The sequence below is a fragment of the Thamnophis elegans genome, chromosome 2 (genome assembly GCF_009769535.1).
Source record: "Thamnophis elegans isolate rThaEle1 chromosome 2, rThaEle1.pri, whole genome shotgun sequence".
Taxonomy (NCBI): Eukaryota; Metazoa; Chordata; class Lepidosauria; order Squamata; family Colubridae; genus Thamnophis; species Thamnophis elegans.
The window spans coordinates 18,003,576-18,026,389 of record NC_045542.1 but is presented as its reverse complement, the minus strand read 5'-3'; the positions used below and the strand labels follow the sequence as shown (position 1 = coordinate 18,026,389).

Here is a 22,814-nt window from a genome sequence, read left to right as displayed (position 1 = left end):
AGCAGTAATCACATGCAGAAAGCACACACAAGTAACTGATTCAGCGGGATTCAAAATAATAATAATATACAATACATTATCAAAAGCAGGTTTTCCAAAGTAGCAGTAAATACAAGCAAAGCACAAGCAGTTTCACTTTCAGTTCTTGGCTAAGCTAGGCTCCTTCCTGTCTCCTTGTTGCTCATACAGCAAATTTCAGAGTCCAAATAGCTCTCATTGGCTGACGTACTTATTATGCCTATTCATTGGCTGACCTTGTTACCATGTTTCAGCTGAATACCATGGATGCTGGTAGTCAGAGGCAGAATTTTTTTCTTCTTATTTTCCTCCGCAAAAACTAAGGTGCATCTTATACTCCGGAACGTCTTATACTCCGAAAAATACGGTAACTTCATTCATAAATAGACAAACCGTTTAATAATTATTATTAGTAATGTCATAAAAAAGAAGGAACATTTATCATATATGGTGACTGTATAAAAATATTGAAAAGAAATACATTGAAATATTCAGAATCTCCAAAAATAAAATTTGAATTAAAGCCACAAATTATTTTTGTTAAGTATAATTCCAGAAAACATAAATGAAAAATATCACAATTTACTAAGATTATATACATATACATATACATATACATATACATATACATATACATATACATATACATATACATATACACATACACATACACATACACATACACATACACATACACATATACATATACATATACATATACATATACATATACATATACATATACATATACATATACATATACATATACGTGTGTGTGTGTGTGTGTGTGTGTGTGTGTGTGTGTATATATATCAGGGGTGGGTTTCTCTCCCCGTTCCAACCGGTTCGGTTGGAACGAGGCCGGCGGCGTCCTCGCGCATGCGCGCGGTGCGCGCGTGCACACACGCAGCGCACGCATGCGTACTAGCGTCTGTGCAATGCTCCAGCTGCTCCTGGAGGATCGCGCAGGTGCTGTATGCGTCCTGCGCATGCGTGGAAGCGCAGAATTCAGCAAAACCGGGTAAGGAGCGCGTGCGGGCGCGCGCGGGCGCGCAGGCGCGGGGGGGGGGCTTTGCCGTTCCCGGAAGTTACTTACTTCCGGGTTTGGCGACCAACCGGATCGCGGGGACCGCCCGTATATATATATATATGTTATATATATATATGTTATATTTTGTGCTGATAAATAAATAAAGGGAGACTAGTATAGATTTATTTCAAGCTATTTAGCTCTCATCAGCTAGCCATACCCTTGCGGGTAGTGGGGAATAGGAGAAAGGGAATGGAGTCTCCTGGAAGAGGGCACGGTAGTCTCTAGTTTGTGAAGTTCCAGTCACAAAAGAAGGGCAGGATCCAAATATAGAAAAATAAAGTGGTGGAGTTAAGAATAACTGTAGTGCAACAATTTCATCAGGAAACTCAAACACCACCGAGAAAGATTCCTGCTCTATTGGTTTCTCTTTCTGTAGGAAATGTTTAAAGTAAGGAATCACTCAAGAGTATGATGTCCCCAAATGCACCTTTGATGAGTAGATGCTATTATATCTTGCCACTTTTACATGGAATAGAAGCATGGACAACGATCCAGAATGATAGAATTCCTGTCAGAAGCCTTGAAGTGTGGATTTCAGAAGATAACCAAAAAATATAATGGGTTGAAAATGTCCTTCAACAAAAGGACAACAATGGCAAAATTGTGAACAGCAAAAAGAAAATTATCTGGAAGAGTTATGATATGTGATATGCCATGAAAAATACCAACTTCCTCCATTAATTATATGAAGAGAATATAGTATGTATTACAGTGTTTCTCAACCTAGGCGACTTTAAGTCCTGTGGACTTCAACTCCCAGAATTCCCCAGCCAGCTGTTCTGGGAGTTGAAGTCCACAGGACTTAAAGTCGTCAAGGTTGAGAAACACTGATGTATTATTTAATCTATATTATTAAATGCAGTACTGAGAGATGCCATATATCCTGGCTGAAAAATCTATGTATGTGGTTTAGCAAAAATATAACCAGCCTGTTTCAGACTGTAGCAGCAATATGCTAATAGCACTGATACACGCCAACCTTGAATAAGAGAAGATGCTAGAAGAGGAAGTAGCCGCTTGTCTTCTGAGACAGCCTAGTCCATTCTACCACCTCTGAACTCTTAACAGAATAACAGAGTTGGAAGGGACCTTGAAGGTCTTCTAGTCCAACCCCCTGCTCAGGCGGGAAACCCTATACTATTTCAAGCAAATGATTATCCAATCTCTTCTTAAATACCTCTAGTGTTGGAGCATCCACAACCACTGGAGGCAAGTTGTTCCTCTAATTCATTGTTCTAACTGTCAGGAAATTTCTCCTTAGATCTAGGTGGCTTCTCTGCTTGATTAGTTTCCATTTCACCTTATCACCTCATTCTGTTTCCTGTAGATCCCAGTATGACTTCATGTAAAAACACCAGGTACTTTTGCGTTCTCCCAGAGTGATTGTTCCTTGTTTAAAACTGTAGATTGCCTTAGAATGCGCCTGTTTCTCATTTTACTGTGTGAGACAGTTAGTGATTTGTCCATAAGGTTTAGTTTGTGGAAACAAGGAAAAGAAAGACTGCAGGGGTCAGCTAAGGTCATTGTTCTATTTAGCAGGTGATAAGCAGGGATCAACATGCTTATAGAAACACACATCCATCATGGTAAGTTGACATAGAGAGATTGGTTTTTTTTAGGGGGGGGGGGCTTTCGATTACTGCTAGAACAGTGGCCTCCAACCTTTTGTGCACCAGGGACCCATTCTGTGGAGAGACGGTTTTCTGCTGACCAGAGGGGGTGTGGTTTCATGTGCTGCCTTCATACCATGGATGGGACTTCACTTGTTTGCATGGTTTCTGACAAAAAGTGAGATAGGACATGGGGAAGACCAGAAGCTAAAAGGAAACTCTCTGCTACAAAATCCCCTAATGGCTGCATTCAGCATTTAAGATGGTACAAAGATGTTAAATGGCTCAAAGCAATTTAAGCACCATAAGCCTTACCTGCTGCTCATTGAAGGTTTCACAGCATTTAAAAATAACAGAATACTTTACTTTAGGCTGCCTCAAAGCAGTTCAATACACAGAACCACAAACAAGCTGAATGTTTACAGTGGAGCTTCTCTCTCTGCATCCACAGCTCTGGATAGGTATTCCAGTGGAGAGACCAGTGGTGGGTTCCAGGCGGTACGCCCCAGTACGTGCGTACCAGTGCCATGCCGGAAGCAACAGCCAGTGTACCAGAACGGTGCTTTGGAGGGCTCGCCCGCCCGCCCTCATTCCTTACCTGTATTTTCATCATTCATTAATCAGTGTGTCGTCTGAGTACATTTTTTGTGTCATAATAGTTATAGCTTACCATTTAATTCTTTATATACATCTATTCTTATTTTAACATTACAACTTAACATATCTTCTGTTATAACATTTCTCTTCCTAAATTGTTTGATTTTATACTTTTTATCCATATTCATTTTATTTATTTATTTATTTTCATTTCATCAAGCATAACAGATATAAGTATAGACATAATTATGAATACATGAAATGAATGTGCTTAAAGACCTCTTAGGAATGGGGTGAGGTCAACTGTAGACAGTCTAAGGTTAACGTTTTGGGGGTTTGGGGAAGAAACCACAGAATTAGCATTCCAGGCATTGATAATTCTGTTGCTGAAGTCCTATGTTCTGCAATCGAGTCTGGAACGGTTTACCATAAGTTTGTATCTATTGTGAGCTCATGTGTTGTTGTGATTGAAGCGGAAGTATTCATTGACAGGTAGGATATTGTAGCAGATAATTTTATGTACTACGCTTAGGTCGGATGGAAGATGGCAAAGTTCTAGATTGTTTAAGCCCAAAATTTCAAATCATAAGGTATTCTGTTGTGAGCAGAGGAGGAATCTTCTTGTGAAATATCTCTGGATTCATTCGATTGTATATATGCCTGATATGCAGTGTGGGTTCCAGACAGATGAGCTGTATTCAAGAATTGGTCTAGCAAAAGTTTTGTATGCCCTAGTTTGTAGTTCAATATTACCGGAGCAGAAGCTACGCAATATTATGTTAACAACTCTTTTTTTTAATTGAAAATTTTAAAAAAGCTTTTACAAATATTTACCTCCCCTCCCCCACCCGCCCCACCCGAACCCAACCCCCCCAACCTCCCACCCCCCGACTTCCCAGAACAAATACAGGTATAAATCTTTAACAAACATATTCTAAAATAAACTTAAAGAAAGTTAGTATCATCTTTCATTTGAGTTTTAACTCCTCTTTTGTTAGGCTAATTCTAAACAGATTATATTGTTCCTCGCTTTCTCAGCCATAAACTATCTGGAATTTCTTAGTCCCGTATTTATTTTGAATATAGTCAATCCATCTTCTCCACTCCAGTTTATATTTCTCATCTGAGTGGTCCTTAAGATATGCTGATATTTTAGCCATCTCTGCTAGGTTTGTTACTTTTATTGTCCATTCTTGAATAGTAGGCAAATCTTCCTTCTTCCAGTATTGTGCCACCAACAGTCTTGCTGCTGTTATTAAGTTAATCAAATTAGTCTCTATAACAGTACAATCTGTAGTTAAACCTAACAGGAATAACTGAGGGGTAAACTTTATCCTCTTTTTAAGAATATTTTGCATAATCCATCATATTTTTATCCAAAATGCTTTAACCTTTTTACAAGTCCACCATATATGGTAATATGTAGCATCAACACAATCACATCTCCAGCATTTAAGTTGTAAATTTGGATACATGCAAGCCAGTTTTTTAGGATCTAAATGCCAAAAAATATGGAACGCTTCACGAATTTGCATGTCATCCTAGTGCAGGGTCCATGCTAATCTTCTCTGTATCGTTCCAATTTTAGTATATGTGCTGCCGAAGCGAGCACAGGTTAACAACTCTTAATGCCTTTTTTGGCGATGCTGTTACAGTGAACTCTGGCACTTAGATCATTTGAGATGAGTACTCCAAGGTCCTTGACTGTGTGGGGGTCATCTACAAGGTCACATCCACCCAGTTTGTATTTGATGTTCTGATTTTTTCTGCCAATGTGTAAGACAGAGCATTTGTTGGTTGAGATTTGAAGTTGCCAATTGTTTGACCATTCTGACACATAGTCAAAGTCTTTTTGAAGGAAAGCAGCATTGTCGGTGATGTTGAATAGTTTTACATCATCAGCGAAGGGAACGCAGTTGCTTTTAATATGACCGCAAAGGTCATTTATGTAAAGTATAAAGAGTGTGGGTCCTAAAATGCTACCTTGGGAGACTTTTCCTTTAATTGCGAGTGTTAATCTACTCATTTCTGCACAATCTAATATTTTCTTAATCACATTTTTATCTTTAGGGATTTCTTCAGCTTTCCAATTTTGTGCAAATACAATTCTAGCTGCAGCTATTACATGAATAATCAAATATATATTTTCTTTACTATATTTTCCTGGTAAGATACCCAACAAAAACAATCCAGGTTTTAAGTCCATATGTTGCTGCGTCATCTTCTCCAACCACATTCAAATTCTTGCCCGATATTTTTTTCACTTAGCAAGGATGGGGCCTGCTGTTAAGCAAATCCTGCTTCCCCCATTGACATTGCTTGTCAGAAGCCAGCTGGGAAGGTTACAGAGGGTGAACTCCTGGATGCTGCAATCATCATAAAAACAGGCAGGTTGCTAAGCACCTAAATTTGGATCATGCGACCATGGGTATGTTGCAACAGTTGTAAGTGCAAGGACGGGTTCTAATTCACTTTTTTTTTTCAATGTTGTAAATTTGAACAGTTGCTAAGCAAATAGAGTAACAGAATAACAGAGTTGGAAGGGACTTTGGAGGTCCTCTAGCGGCCCAACCCCTTTGTCTGACAGGAAACCCTATACCATTTCAGACACATGTTTGTCGGATCCCTTCTTTAAAACCTCCTGTGATGGAGCATTCACAGTTTCTGGAGGCAAGTCATTCCACTGGTTAATTGTTTTCACTGTCAGGAGCTTTCTCCTTAGTTCTAGGTTGCTTCTCTCCTTGATTAGTTTCCACCCATTGCTTCTTGTCCTGCCCTCAGGTGCTTTGGAGAATAGCTTGATCCCCTTCTTCTTTGTGGCAGCTCCTCGGATATTGGAACACTGGTATCACATCACCCCTTTTCATCAAACTAGACATACACAATTCCAGCAACCGTTCTTTATATGTTTTAGCCTCCAGTCCCCTAATCATCTTTGTTGCTTTTCTCTGCAGTCTTTCTCGACCCACAGCACAGGGGTCGGGGACCCTTGATTTATAGGAATGGCAACCTGAAATTCTTCTTGAAAAGTTCTCAAAGGAAAATTCTTTCCAATAACTTCTGCTTACCTTATTATTAGTTTACTCCACTACCGGCAGGCTGCTTTTTACTCCTTGTGGTTTTCGCCCATTTTGATTAATATTCCTTTCATGTACCTTCACCATCCCTTGAAAAAAAAATGCAAATGAAGGGAACATTAATCAAAAAATAAACAAAACGAAGAAAACAAGGATTTGTGAATATTAAATATCTGTGCTAGGATAAAAAAAGAATGGGAACAGAACCTTCCCCCCTGCTGCAGAATTAGAGTATTAAGACATTTTTTTAAAAAATGATTGCAGCCTACTGCTGAATATTATTCCCAATGGCCACAATCTCTAAAATAAAAAATGTGGAAAAAAAAACCTTTTAGAAGGAAAAAGAAATCAGATTGGTATGGAAAGTATTCACTAAATAACAATGAAACCTATATTCCTCAAATAATAATCGTGAGTAGTTTCTTCCGTACATCAATGCATATCCACATTTATTTCTTTGCTAAAAAATACAGTGTCCCAATATCCTCACTCAAGTGTGATACTGACTTTTTTCCAGATTATACATGTGATCCAATCTTAATGTATATAGTGGTTCCACCACAAAACCGCGTTCGACTAAAGCGCGCTCGACGAAACTGCGTAGATGACGTCATCACAGCACGACAACAGCGCGGAGAAAAAAGCACGCTGTAAACGCTAAACCTAAAATTAACCCCTAAACCTAAACCTAACCCCCCTAAACCTAATCCTAAACCTAACCCTAAACCTAACCCTTAACCTAACCCTTAACCTAACGCTAAACCTAATCCTAACCCTTAACCTAACCCTAAACCTAACCCTAATCCTTAACCTAACCCTAAACCTAACCCTAAACCTAACCCTTACCTTAACTTGAATCGGCTTGCTTTCAAAGCGCTATTTAAAGCGCCCTTCTTTCTCCGCGCTCGCTGTTGTCGCCCTGCTGATGACATCAGCGACGCGGTTTAATCGGGCGCGCTTTAGTCGAGCGCGGTTTTGTCATGCCACGGTATATAGTAGGCTAGGGCTACCTGTTGTGGTCTGGCTGCAGAGCTGGCAGCAAAGTCAGACAGTGAGGAGGTTGGGGAAGAACATGGGCCAATCCTGGGGGTTGAGGAAAGCTCAGACAAGGGCTCTGTGTTGGAAGCAGAAAGGGAGTTAGACAGCAGTGAAGCAGAAGAACAGCTGGAGCCTGTTTCCAGTGTGTGCATGTGCAGAGCTGCCAGAAGACAAGAACAACTAAGAAAGCAGGGTCGACTTAGGAGTAAAGTCACACCTTGGAGCTGATTGGCCCTTCTCATAGGAAACAAAAGAGGATCGAACGGGGAGTGGGCTTTTGCAGGAAACGATTCGTTCATTCGGTCGTGTCAAGAGTGGAAAGTTCTGTTTGTAACTATAAGAGACTCTGTGCCAAGTTTGGAAACTAGTTATTTGGCAGCTCATCAAACGAGATAAGGTTCATATTCTAATAAACACTCCTCTGAAAGACTGTTTGTTAAGCCTTGAGAATTGTGAATTAAAGGAATTCACAGTCGTGTAAATAAAAGGGGTTTGGCCGGGACCAAGACTCTGATTCTTGCTGTTTAAGGAAGTCTGGGTCAGAACACTACCTCGCAGTTAGCCATCTCAGAAGGGTCTATGACAATTCGCCATGGCCAGCTCACCATGGCCAACTCGCCACAGCAAATTTGCTGTGGTCAACTTGTTGCGGCCAACTCACCAGAGGACAGCTCTCCATGGGACAACTTGCTGCAGGACAAGAGTTACTGTATATACTCAAGTATAAGCCTAGTTTTTCAGCCCACTTTTTGAGCTGAAAAAAGCCGCCTCGGCTTATACTCGAGTCAGTGAAAAATTTGCCTGAAATGGAGGAGAAAAAGGGGCGGGGCCATGCCGCTGGGTGACGCTCGTGAATGGCCCAGCACCCCTGAGTTTCCCCTCCCTCTGTGTCAGTTTGCCGCGCAGCGTGCACCGCACCATCCCCCCTCCTCACGTTCTAATGTAATGCAGGGCTATCTTACGATTCCCCTTCCTCCCCCTCCTGCCGCTCTGCAACGATGTCCCACCTCCTCCTTGTTATGGCAAGCAGCCACATAGCGATGTCCCACCTCCTCTGGTACAGTGATCCAATGATAGGAATCACTGTGCCGTGTGTCATAGGAGGCGGGACATCATCATCACAGCGGGACATCAGCATCATGAGGTGAGTGAAGTATTTCATTGAATACACCGGTATTGTGTGATAATAATTTGTTATGCAGAGCAAATTTTTACAATGGCTACTGTATATTTAATGGGCACAGGCAGGCTGTATATGTTATTCAATGGGCAATGGCATTATTGGTATCTATTTTTATTTTTGAAATTTATCGGTAGCTGCTGCATTTCCCACCCTAGGCTTATACTCGAGTCAATAACTTTTCCAGTTTTTTGTGGTAAAATTAGGTGCCTCGGCTTATATTCGGGTCGGCCTATACTCGAGTATATACGGTACACTAATATCAAAGAAATGGTGAAATGGAAAAACTAAAGAAAGGATGCAAAAGGAGGGACAAAATGAAATGTGAATGACAACAATGAAAATATTTTTTTATTTATTTGAAATAATTAAATTGAAATTGATGAATTGTCATGTGGCAAGTTGGACGTAGCGAGTTGGCTGCAGCTAGTTGTCCCATTCCATTCTCAGAACCCTGAGAATCTTACCTGTTCAAAGTTCAAAGCCTTTATTGCCATTGTACATCATGTATGCAACGAAATTGGTTTAGCCTTTACTGGTGCAATCCATACAAGAATACAAGACAACAATGAATAATATAAAGAATAATCCTTATACAAGTAGTTGGGGGGGGGAATAGTCTTACGTTTCCATATGTACGTCATATTCTGTGCAACATGTATATTACTCTTATATCATGGTATATACATATTACACACTAGACTGACACCAGTGAAATTTGTCATATTAATCCATTTGTGGTGCTATGTTGTGTTTAGGGGTCTGACAGCCCATGGGTAGAAGCTGTTTAAACCTGTTTGTCCAGTTGGCTATACTTCTGTGTCTTCTACCTGATTGTAAAAGTGAAGAAAGACACTGGCCAGAGTGTGAATCATTCCTAAGTGTTGTGGCCCGGCAGGAGCCATTGGAGCTGCCACCAGACTCCGACAGCGAGGGGCCTTATGAGTCGGCCCTGGAGGAGGTGGAGGACCCTGGACAGGGTTCCGACTCCGAGCAGGGCGAGGAGAGACTGGTTGGCCACCAGGTGGCACCTGAGCCTTGGATCAGTGGGGAGGAGACAAGAGTGAGTGATCCAGAAAACACCTGTGAGTTGTTCCGGGATGCACGCTGTCGAAGGGCTACTCGGCGTCAAGAACAATGGCATAATTACAAGAGGTGATTACGCTCAGCTGATGCTCATTAAGATCCTCTCCTGATTATAAAAGAGACTGCTTGTGCCACGCCTTTCTGCAGAAGTAAACGTTAAGGACTAACAAGAAACAAACTTGGCAGGCTGGATTGCTGCCAGAGTTTGTTTGCATTGCTGCACGTTTTGTAGGACTTGCTGCCAAAGTGCTTATCTCTTTGTTTATGTGGCTTGTAGCCAACGAGAGTCTTGACTGATTAAAAGAAGCCTTCTCATTTACGTTGGTTTCAGCTTTCGTTCCTGGACGGAGCAGGGGGGTCAGAACACCTAAGTATCTTCCCTACTCTGCTGAAACAGTGAGACCTGGCGATGTCATCCAGTAGTGTCAGAGGGCAACCAACCAGAGGGCTTCTTGTGGTGAATTAATCACTCTCTATAGTGCCTTCCTGTCTGGGGCTGTTAAACCAGCATACCATACTATTATACAGTATGTGAGGACACTTTCTATTATGGACCGATAGAAAGAAGTCATCAGCTTGTGTGTGTGTGTGTGTGTGCATGCATGCCTGTACACATGCAAATGCTCATGCCCTCAAGTCAGTCTTGACTCCTGGGGATTGCCTGCCATTTTCTTGACAACATTTTGGAAGTGGTTTGTCATAACCTCCTTAGGCAGGACTAAGCTGGCTTCATGCCTGAGGCAGGGCTCAACTCACATTCTCCTAATTTGTGATACCTTTAACCTCTACACCAAAATGACTCTCTCCAAAATCTTAAGATTGGGCACACCACATCCAGGTATTGTGTGGCTTGTTGAAAGAAGACCATGTCCCATTTGAAATGGGGTGGCAGCTTTAAGGAATTGCTTTCAAGGATGCTGGGAGTCAGTCAAGGGACAACTACATGCTATGCCTGCATTTCACTTTTAAAATGTCCTCCACGAGAGCTGGAGTTTTCTTTTGTTGTGATTTGATAAACGTGGCTAAGTAGCACTCATGTAAGATCACTGGATTAATTTTCCATGAAGGCATTAGCTGAAGACCCACTCCTAAAAGAGAGAAAAAGCAAAAACCCCTCTGGGCAGTCCTACTCAAAAATAAGGATGGAAGTCATCGGATTGAATATAATTGGAAGCAAATGTATCTAAAATAGATAGAAATCAGTGTGACCAACCAGAACTCATTACTCAGAATCAGCGAGAGATTATCCAAGAGTTAACATCAAAGGGTAGGTCAGAATGTATCCTTTGATAAAGGACAAATAGATTGTAGATTGTAGATTGTAGAAGTTTATTTATATGCCGCCCTTTTCCCTGGGGGGACTCAGGGCGGCTCACAACCCAAAAGAGGGGGGGGGAGACAAACTTTTAACATATAAGACAATACATAATTAAAAACACAACATTCATACCATTCGGGCGGGTTACAATCTTAGCCCCAGGCCTGACGGGATAGCCAGATTCTGAGGGCTGTGCGGAAGGTCTGGAGGGTGGTGAGGGTACGAATCTCCACGGGGAGATCGTTCCATAGGGTCGGAGCTGCCACCGAGAAGGCTCTCCTCCGCGTGGTTGCCAGTCGGCACTGACTGGCAGATGGAACTCGGAGGAGGCCTAATCGATGAGATCTAATAGGTCGCGTGGAGGTAATTGGCAGTAGGCGGTCTCTCAAGTACCCAGATCCACTACCATGAAGGGCTTTATGGGTGACAAGTAGCACCTTGAAGCGCACCCGGAGATCGACAGGTAGCCAGTGCAGCTCGCGGAGGATAGGTGTTATGTGGGTGAAGCGAGGTGCACCCACAATCGCTCACGCGGCTGCATTCTGGACTAGCTGAAGTCGCCAAATACTCTTCAAGGGCAGCCCCATGTAGAGCACGTTGCAGTACTCCAGCCTAGAGGTCACAAGGGCACGAGTGACTGTTGTGAGAGCCTCCCGGTTCAGGTAGGGGCGCAACTGGTGCACCAGGCGAACCTGGGCAAATAGGAGTAAGAAGCAAGTCCAGATCAGAAAGCAACCAAGGAACACGAGAGAACTCAGGATTATATACTACTAGCATATGTCTTGTATCCAAGTGAATGCAATGACCAGTGTAGGCCATTTAGGTAGAGAACAACTAATGCAGCCTGCACCAGTTGCTCCTTTGATTCATCTGAATGGGAATTATGAATAGATTACAGTCTTTTTCACCCCTAACATTCTGCTCTGGTGTGTAAATCTGACAGAAGTCATAGTCCAACACTATCTGAAAGAGTCTGCCTTTAAGAAATGACCATATACAGTTCTGTAGCCCATTAGATGGGACAGTTGTGAACAAGTCCAACCAGTTCCTAATGCAATCAGGAATGGTTATTTCCTTACACCATCATCCATAACATATCAATGCAGTTTTCCAGTATTAAACATGATCTATTCCAGTTTCTTGTGCACATTTAACAACAGAAGCTTACAAGCTCTGGGCTATTAATGTGGCTAATTAAAACAGCACTTAATTTCATAACATTAGCCTGCCATGTGCCATCAAAGCTATGTAATTGATGTGAGCTTTATAATGGATTCTAAATGCCAATTTTGAGGGATATATTTACAGTGAGAGAAGAAACAATTGTACAATGCCACAACAACATTGTTATTGAGCAAGAAGGCTCTTAATGCATTGACTGGGCCAAATCAATCATATTTTACAACTGAAACAAAATTGTTTGAATCAAGACATAAATAAAGTATACACCAGGTTCATCCTAAAATGGGTATGACCCTTGTGTTGGTATCCATGTAGCTCTGGGCCATTTTGTTTCACATTTCTTGGTTTAAAAGACTATATATTATAGCAGTAGCAGTAGTAGACTTATATACCGCTTCATAGGCCTTTCAGGTCTCTCTAAGCGGTTTACAGAGAGTCAGCATATTGCCCCCAACAATCTGGGTCCTCATTTTACCCACCTCGGAAGGATGGAAGGCTGAGTCAACCCTGAGCCGGTGAGATTTGAACCGCTGACCTGCTGATCTAGCAGTAGCCTGCAGTGCTGCATTTAACCACTGCGCCACCTGGCTCTCTATGGTGAAGATTATGGTGAAACAAGGCTTCTCAAAAACTTACCAGCAGTCTTCTAAAACATGCATTTCTTTTTAAAAAAACAAAAGTATACCTGTTTCTCAAAATATGCACTTAAAACACATTTCATTGTAATAAACAATAAAATCCAAATATGCAAAACAAATATGCAAAACAAAGGTAAAATAGGCACTTCACACAAAGGTGAAGCTCCTCTCTGACCCTTCTCTAACACTACTTCCCTCTCCTGGAACAAGAATATCTTCTAAAAAACACTCTCTTACATTTCCTTCTACTTCTTCTAAGTTCTTAAGGTTGTTAGGTATTCTCTCACATACATCCTAATTTGCACATTAAAGTTTGGATTGGGTCAATTTGCATAGGAATTCACAATAAGATCAAAATCTTCTAAGCATTGTTTAAGATGGTAACATCTAGCCAACCTAGGATGACCTCAAAACTGCTGAACATCATAGAAGAAGGTACCAACAAGCTAAATATTACATAGACATGCCCATGTAGGAAGAAAAATTAGACTCAGCTTGAGGTAATATTTACCATGTTTTAGGAGAATATTAGAAACACCCTTTTCTAGCTGTTGACCTTCTGTTGCACCTCAACATATTAGGTCATTTTACATAAGATAGGGATTAAGCTTAGCAAACCTAGCCAGACTATTCATGCCCTAAAATATCTACTGTGGCAGATGCCCCTGCAACGATGAGGTTATCCATATCATGATCTTTATGATAGAGAACTGTCACAGTTGACTGGAGTATCTCAAGTTTCCTTTCTGTTCCTTCACATCAGAAGTGGGTTGCTGCCAGTTCGGCCCAGTTTGGCTGAACCAATAGTGGAAGCCAGGCCTGGGTTGCAGAATCAGCAGTGACCCAGACCTGCCACACACCCCAGAACCGGTTCCTTTGCCACCGTTAGGCCGCTGCCATTTTGGATTTCAGTGACTGCGCATATGCACTTCACTGTAAATTGTTCTGCACATGCACGCAGAACAATTTACATTGAAGAGTGCATGCAAACAGTTAGTGAACATAGCAGCAACCCACCCCTGCTTCAGATCCTCCTCCTTCCTTCTCATCCATGTTCTGCTGCCTTTTCAAACACAGCTATTCTATGCTTTTGACCACACAGTCTTGTCCATGATGTTCCTTATTCCCCTGAGTCCTCATTACCCAGTCTTGATTTTCCCTTCCTCGTGGTTATGACATCTGCTTTGCTTTATCTGCTTCCAGCCATCTTATTTTATTTATCTTTACAGCTTTCTTTGCTTCAAATTTGCAATCATTCTGCTATTTCACGGAATGGAAGTATCCCTGGGAAGTGGAGAATTTCAGTGGGACGTTTGGTGATGTGCGTGCTTTCAAAAACAGACATCATTTTCTAATTTAAACAATTCTAACATGTGGAGGTCCATCTTAGTAAACTTGCATTCACAATCATCATAGCTTGAAATTATAGGAAAACATTGTCTTTCACTGCTAAAGCGTTCTGCCAATTTGTGTGAAATTGCGGTTGCATCAGCTAAGGTTGATAGGTACATCAGAAGACGTGTGGTGGTTTGAGAGAGAGAGATTTTAAAATCAAATCTTTTTCAAACTGTGAACTTTAATGAACTTCTCTCTTGTCTTCTACTGTCACCTGTTGGCAAACAATATTTATTCTGGATATTTTGGGGTGGGACAGAGAGGGGATATGTTTTCAATATTTGTATTGAAAATATATATTTTCAATGATTCCAGATCCTTCTGAAAATACTGTACAGCAGAGCAATTAAATAATCTTGGTCATAGCAAGATCTTTCTTTCTCTAGTTACATATTCTACTATTTTCCAAAACAGAGTGGAGGATTGGAATGTTGTTGAGTGCTTTTCTTTCTGGTGAAAGTAGCACTGTATATACATGTTAAGTATATATTATACTCTTTTTAATATTTCATTAAATATGATCCAACATCCACGCACAACACCTCTGACACTATAAAGAGGACATTTCCTTTCCACCTAAGTACCACGGATGGCCACTCGTACCACATATCATATCAAAAGAGGTCAAATGTGTATTTAAAATGTCAGCAGCATGAACTTGGGAGGAAATATTGGCCTTTTAAGATGAAAACAACAACTCAAAGTGAGTGGCATTTTACCACAGTATTGTAATTATTGCTCCTCTGATTAATAAAGTGATAATGCATAGCTGGTTGGCCCTTTCATTAAGCACAAGGGTGCAGCTTTAATGACTCAAAAGTTAAATGTGGGTATCATAAAGGGGAATCAGATTGTTAGTTATTAGTCATTTATTGTTGATTTATTCTTGTAATCTTTTGCTTTTCTCATACCTGGATAAGCTTTCAGTACTCTGAACCTTGCCAGGAAGAAAAATAACATTTCCTACTTCTATAAAGGCAGCAAAGCATCTTACACAAATTCTGCTATTATAGCATATGTAAAGATAATTTCAAGTAATGTGGATTGATAAAAAGAAAGGGGGAGAGAGAGAGAAAGAGAAAGAGAAAGAGAGAGGGAGAGAAGAAAGGAATAAGGCAGGGAAGGAAGGAATAGGGAGGGAGGGAAGGAAGGAAGGAGGGAAGGAAGGAAGGAGAGAGAGAAGAAAGAAAGAAAGAAAGAAAAAGGAAGGAAGAAAGAAAGAAAAAGACAGACAGACAGACAGACAGACTAGGTGGGAGGGAGTTCCAGGGAAAGAAAGTTTGTGGGAAGCCCCTGTCCATTGCTTGATTCCGTCTTAAATTTAAATTATGTTGGATAAATTTAGAATCTATAAACTATGATTTTCCGGATTAGCGAGATGAACAAACACAGCCATTATCGGTTTATTCAAGAAACACTGTTAAACAAACAACGGCTTAATTTAAAGCGTGAATTACTTTGCCATGTGTTCACATCAATGAGCCAACTCTCTGCTGGAAAAGATGCTGCTGCATGTTATGTTGATTTCAGCAACAACCAATGCACCTCTGCCTCTGCCAGCACATGACAGCCTTAAAGCTGATCACCTCCCCAATCCAATAACCATAGCACGGGGTGGGGGTGGGGGTGTTTTTCTCCCCTAGCCCACTGCCCCTACCTTGGCAATTCAACAGCCTTTCTTCCCAGGCATCAGGCCGACAGATCATTTAAGTCACAACAGTGTCACTTAAAACACAACCAAGGAGAAAGAGGCACAATAAGCATAATAGACTGCTTCTGCCCCGAAGCATGATGCAAAGACTTGCGGTCAAGAAGATGGACAATAAATCATCCCGGAATGGAGTTTAATTTGAGTCATAATGTAAGAGCGGGATGGCAGCAATAACTAATTAAGCAGGGAAAGCCAGACAAACCTGGAGCTACAGAAAAGCCATCCTGGTAAGCAAGACCCTAACCTGACACTTTGGAGCAGGGGAACATTCCCATTGTGCCACCAGGTTAGAGAGACGAGATGACCTTCCTTATCTGATTTGCATGCCTCAAGCAAGGGACTTGACTTGGTTATTTGCTTAAGCGTTCTGGAGCTTCTGCTATCCGACAGGCATCTTAAAGGGGCGGCTCAAGCTTATTTCTGCCCTGTTGATGAAGAACGTTGAATTAAAATCTAAATGTGGAGCAGCAGCAACAGTAAACGAAGAAAGACGTAGATGGGATCTGTGGACACAGGAGAGGAATTTTGGAAGTTCATTCCGCTAACAAGTCTACAACTTTTATGTGTTACAGAGGTGGAGAGAATGTCTTCGCTCAAGGTCCACAAGGCACCGGTTGCGGAATCCTAAAATCAGTATTGACGGGACTACAGAGCCTCATTTTATCTTGCTAATCCTTCTCATCCAGAGAATCCCACTGCAAAACAATTATACAGTCTGAAGTTTGACTGTATAATTTGCAGAGGAGCTTGGAAATTAGACTGGAGGCCATAAACATCCTAAATCTTACATATTGTAAATTTTGCTCAGAAGCAAGGCTGGTTGGGTAACTCTGGGAGTTGAAGTTAACACCTCTCAAAGTGGTTGAGGTTGAGAAGCACCAATATAGGCTAATAGCCTAAGGCAGGGGTGGAGAACTATGGCCCCTTTATGACCCGTGGACTTCCAACTCCAGAGATCCTGAGCCAGCCATGAATTCTAGAAGTTGAAGTCTAGAGGTCATAAAGGGGCCATAGTTCCCCACCCCTGGCTTAAGGCATGAACAATAGTCACCCAGCGCCACCTTCTGGACATTTCCCAACAGAAAAAAGAAGGTCTCCAAGGTTAAGACCTACTAGATCAGTGATGGTAAACTTTTTAAACACCAAACGCCCAAACTGTGCACAAGTTCATGCCCAAACTGAAAGTGTGTGCGCGCGCACAAATGCATGCATGCATAGACATGTGCGGACATGCACATGCACCAGTGGTGGGTTTCAAAATTTTTGAGAACCTATTCTGTAGGTGTGGCCTGTTTTGTGGGAGTGGCTTGGTGGTCATGTGATCGGGTAGGAGTGGCTTGGTGGTCATGTAACTGGGTAGGAGTGGCTTGGCAGTCATGTGACTGGGTGGGAGTGGCTTGGTGATCATGTTACCGGGTGGGAGTGGCTTGGCAGTCATGTAACTGGGTGGGAGTGGCTTGGCAGTTATGTGACTGGGTGGGAGTGGCCAAGTCGATGTCACTGAATTCTTTACCTCAAAGAATGACCTACAAAAAGAAGATATAAAAAGGGATTTTTATTATTTTGTGCACTTACTACTTAAATAAGAATAAAATAAGTACACAAAACAATCTGCCTCTTCCCTCTTCCTGGATTTTCCATGCAAAAAGTTTTCTAAGCAGTTCCGATAATCAGTTGTTGGAAGAAATCTCCTTTTGTTGTTTTCCACATTATAGGGCTAATCCTATAAGGAAGGCAGGAAGGAGACATTCTGGTGTTGCCTCCAGCCTAATCTTTATTGCCCTGCTTACAGAAACTGCCTTTCCGGTTAACCCTTATTACATTGTAACAGCTAAGGCCCCTTGATGTGCGTGAGCAGCATCCAAGACCCTCCCCTGGAGCCACCTTGCAAACGAGCATCACAACTGGGAAAATTCAGAGCCTGCAGTAATCTGCCTGCCTGCATGGAGCACCAATTCATCTCCCCATCAAAGTGGTACCTATTTATCTACTTGCATAGAACATACTTTCAAACAGCTAGGTGGGCAGAAGCTGAGGCAAGTGACAGGAACTCGCCCTGCCATGCGGGGCTAAGGCTTGAACCGCTGGAGCAGAGATCATCATTGGCATCATTAAACCACTAAGCCGTTGCACCTTCAGGGGCTCTGCTGAGTGAGAGAGATTAGACAAGTTGCTTATATCTGCCTGCAATGGCTTCTGAAGAAATTTGGGGTAGTCTGATGACTGAGTGAAAGAGGGTCGTTTAAACATGGACGTTGGAAAAACAATCTGCCTTTAGGACTATAATCTATTGGAGACTTTCCTGTAAAGATCCAGAGAGGTAAATGAGACAGTGGAAAGTATTTCCCTAGGAGCAGAATATTCTATCCTATGGCCCTGCCTGCTCAGCTTTAATTTAACTCCATCTGCTAAAAATAAAGCAAATGCGGTGGAAAGAATATCACATTTCCCCAGCAACGGAGATGTTTGTGATTCCTTCCGAGTGACTCCTTACACATGACATCACTAGTTTTTACAGACTAGGAAGCCCCGGTGGATTTGGGCAGGGTCTGGGAGTCAGGCCTTCTGAGTTTTCTCTTTGTTTGGACCCTAGCTTTCTGTTTGACCTCAGCCGCTCTTCAAGCCTGCGATAATAAGAATGACGTCTCCCATCGGATTGTAGAGCTTTGCTAATGAAGGCTGGGTAGCACTTCAGCGACCTCTGGAGAACAGGGTTGGGGTGGGAGGGGTGAGAGGCAGGAGCAAGGAATTAGCCCCAACTATTTATAGTATTCACATTAGCATAAGCACTTCTACGTCTCTCCGTGCAAGTAGGCTTTCTGTTACAAGCTTGTGGTGTGTCTGGAGTTTATTCCGCTGCATCAGTCCAATCTGTACATTTAATTTTGATTGGAATTTCCTTGCATCGATGTATTTACACACCTGCTGCCCAGGTTGGGCAAAAGAAAGAGCCACACTGAAATTTTTGAAGTGAGCTGCACATTACAGAAGACTCTGCCAACTCCCATCACCCATCATAACAGTTCTCTACTGTTTTTATTGCATATGGCACCTTCAGGAAAATTGTCACTAGGGGGTTGGAGAGATGAATTATGATTGGGAAATGGTTTTAAAAAGCATTAATTGGCGAAATGCCACTCTGTGAGGTCTTCTGGGCCAGTGGATCTCACACACATTGGTCTCAGAAACCCTTTAGTTCTTAAAAATGATGAAGGACTCCAAAAAGATTTGGTTTATGTAGATCGCGGGTGTCAAACTCACGGCGTTACGTTGCCATCACGTGATGTTCCATGACATTTTTTCCATTCGCAGAGCTGGGGTAGGCGTGGCCTGTGGGTGACGCATCCAGCCTGTGGGCCGCCAGTTTGACACTCCTGTTGTAGATTGTGTCGATTGATACCTATTGCATTAGAAATTAAAATGGAAAATGTTAAAAGTATATACTTGACTTCACAGAGTCCCTGAAACAGGGTCTTGCTTTAGAGACAGCTATATTTGTTGGAGGTGCAGACCGCGTTCCTCTTGTAAGGTATTCTTGCATTGCCCTGCAACCTCTTTCTTGGTAATGGTGCTTTTTGCCTGATTAAGAAAAGGGACCCAGTGCAGAATTGTGGGTTTGTCAGTATTGGAGGGAACAGGACAGAGGTGGGTTCCTACCAGTTCGCACCTATTTGGTAGAACCAGTTCGTCAAATCTACCGAACCGGTTATAAGAGGTTCCACCAGTGGACCGAGAAAACAGGCCACACCTACAGAAGAGGTTCCAAAATTTTTTGAAACCCACCACTGCTAAAGGGTTAGGGGTGCAAGGATCTTGTAACTTGACAGCTTTAAGACTTGCATGCTTCAATGCCAGAGTTTCCGAATAGCTACTTGGACCAACCTAAGTACTAATTCATAATTTCATATCCGGTCACATGGGTGGCAAGCCACTCCCACAAAGAAGGCCACACCCATAGAGTAGGTTCGAACAATTTTTGAACCCAACACGGGAACAGGAGACTTGCATTTTTAAAAATATGAACATTGCTCTTAACTATTGTATGCTTTGTCACAGACCCTTTGCCAATAGACTAGACTGGACTGGACTGGACTGGACTGGACTGGAATAGAATAGAATAGAATAGAATAGAATAGAATAGAATAGAATAGAATAGAATAGAATAGAATAGAATAGAATAGAATAGAATAGCTTTATTGTCATTGTATATATATACACATACAACAAAATTCACATAACACCCAGAGACCAGGCCCATCACACATGACAATTCCCCCCACACGCAGACACCAAAAATTTCCTGCCCTTAAACCACCTAAGCATCCACACAACAGACCACGTAACGCTGTCCAACAGCTCACTGATAGTAGCCCTTTAGTTCATTCTTGAATGCAATTATAGCTCTGGGATAAAAACTATTCAGAAGACGTGTGGTCCGAGTTTTAATAGGCCTTTGTTCTAGTAGTATACATGCTTGCTTGCACGCATGGATACAAGCCTGCACATGTGGAGGGTTTCTATATGTGCACCCGGTGTTCCTATTTGTAGGTGCCTCTTGGATATATTGCCTCCCTGTGATGTGATAGTATATTCTTCTTGACACCGGCCTCTCTCACTCAGCGCTTCTGGCACAATGAAGAAAGAGGCTATTATGTTTATTAAATTGTACTGAAGCTACATTAAAGCAACTGGCAGCTAGGAAGCCTGGTTATTTATGAAACGTACATCTGGAATCACAGCTTCCTCTGTTGGGTTTTAGCTTCTAAGAATATGGAGAGGAATCAGTATTGCCAGACACAATCCAATCTGGTTTTAATTTGATATTCACTTAAAAAGAACATGCCCAGCTGATTTCTTTAGATGTCAGGGGCCAAGAAAATAAATTAATCTTTCCAGCCTGCCCCAATTTTTCTCTCTCACCCAACAGCATCTTAACTACACTGTTTATGCACCAGCTTATAATAATATATATACCAGTTTATTATAATATATATAACACAGTATAAAGGTCATATATACTATAGTCAATTTATATAGTTTTGATTAGTTTTAACCTTGTACTATTTTGGGGGTGGTTTGGTGAGCTGCGTGAACCCTGCTCTTTCAGTCAGTTGATGATTCGATGTATTCGGCAAATCCAGAATATAGATTAATTCAGTATTCAGTAGTGTTAGAAGAAAAATCCATCTGGTTCAGTTCCAAGCTGGGAGAAATGTCCTGGAAATTAAATGGAGGCTGATTGGAAAGAAAGTTTGTTTATTGGTGAAGCAGAACCAGCCCCAGTATGTGGTTCTGGGACAGCTGAACAAATCGCTGAATGAGTGGATGGATCTTTATAGTTTCTGTAACTTTGAAGTTTGTGATTTGTGCAATATGGGTTTTGTGTCCTGAAAGGGTGTTGGGTAATTCTTATTGAGGCTGATGGATATGTCCTGTGTTAGATTTTTTTGGGTGAGGGGCTGCTTGCTGTAATCCTTTCACTCTGATTTTGTTAGTTTTCGAAATTGCTGTAAGAGGTTTCAAAATATAGCAATAGCAGTTAGACTTATATACCGCTTCATAGGGCTTTCAGCCCTCTCTAAGTGGTTTACAGAGTCAGCATATCGCCCGCACAGTCTGGGTCCTCATTTCACCCACCTCGGAAGGATGAAAGGCTGAGTCAATCTTGAGCCGGTGAGATTAGAACCGCTGAACTGCAGATAACAGTCAGCTGAAGTGGCCTGCAGTACTGCACCCTAACCACTGCACCACTTCGGCTCTTAATATCCTGTCTTGAATAGCAATAGCACTTGTACACTGCTTCATAATGCTTTTACAGCCCTCTCTAAGCAGTTTGCAGCCTATTTACCCCCAACCATTTGGGTCCTCATTTTACTCACCTCGGAAAGATGGAAGCCTGAGTTAACCTGGAGCCAGTGAGATTGAACTGCCGAACTGTAGCCAGCAGTCAGCTGAAGTAGCCTGCAGTACTGCATTCTAACCACCGCGCCACCTCGGCTCTTCTACATGTGGCATTTGCTTTGCTTATGAATGGAGCCATCTTAGCTTCCTCTTTCAAAAAGCTCGCTATCTCCTTAAGTGCTGTCATCTGCAGTTAGCGTCTTGTTACAATGTTTTCTTTAGGCATCTGGCTGGAATGTGGAATGGGCTTCAGGAAGTTTTTTTATTAGTGTCTTGGTCTTTTGGTTTGGTCTGAGGCTTTTCCTTATGGTTAATATTTTATTTGGTATAATGGAGGAGGGTGTTTGATTCATTCTTACACTAGTTAAAACATTGTACACTGCAAGCATAACCTCTCTTTCCAGAGTAGCCACTGAGCCACCGCGTCTAACTTAACTTTCTAACTTAGCTTCCACCTAACAGTAATAAAAGAGACCATATAATCTCTGATCTTCTACAGAAAGATGCTGATTGACACTTGGATGTCTGGTTTGTCCCAGATGTGGGGAACCTTTGGTTCATGAACTACAGCTCCCTGCAGCTTTAGCCTCTGTAACCAATGAAGAAAGGTGCTGGGAATTGTAGCAAATATTAGCAGACCCAAAGCATTTTCCATTCTTCAACTGCTGGAGTCCTCAATGGTCTTCAGTAGTACAAGGATTGCAGAAAACCTTTCCTTCCATATACTGTAGATTTTAGTATCTGCTGCTGTGGCCTAGAGGTGGAAGTCTCTCCTCATAATCAGGAGGTTATGAGTTCAATCCTTTGTAGAGGCGGATGTAGGATCTCCTGCTTGGGTAGGGGGGTTGGACTAGATGACCTCCAAGGTCCCTTCTAACTCTGTTAATCTGTTAATGTATTAAGATCCCTGACCAACTTGGATTCCCCATTCCTACCCCACTATATTGATGGTCTTTATAGAAATGCCCCT

The 22,814-nt window shown here is 41.9% G+C and overlaps 1 non-coding gene across 1 annotated transcript; it reads right to left on the bottom strand.

Annotated features, from left to right (window-relative positions):
- Positions 1 to 4,823: 4,823 nt before the first annotated feature.
- Positions 4,824 to 4,930, bottom strand: LOC116505104. Its single transcript, XR_004254893.1, has one exon. It is a non-coding gene; the product is annotated as a U6 spliceosomal RNA (small nuclear RNA).
- Positions 4,931 to 22,814: the final 17,884 nt, after the last annotated feature.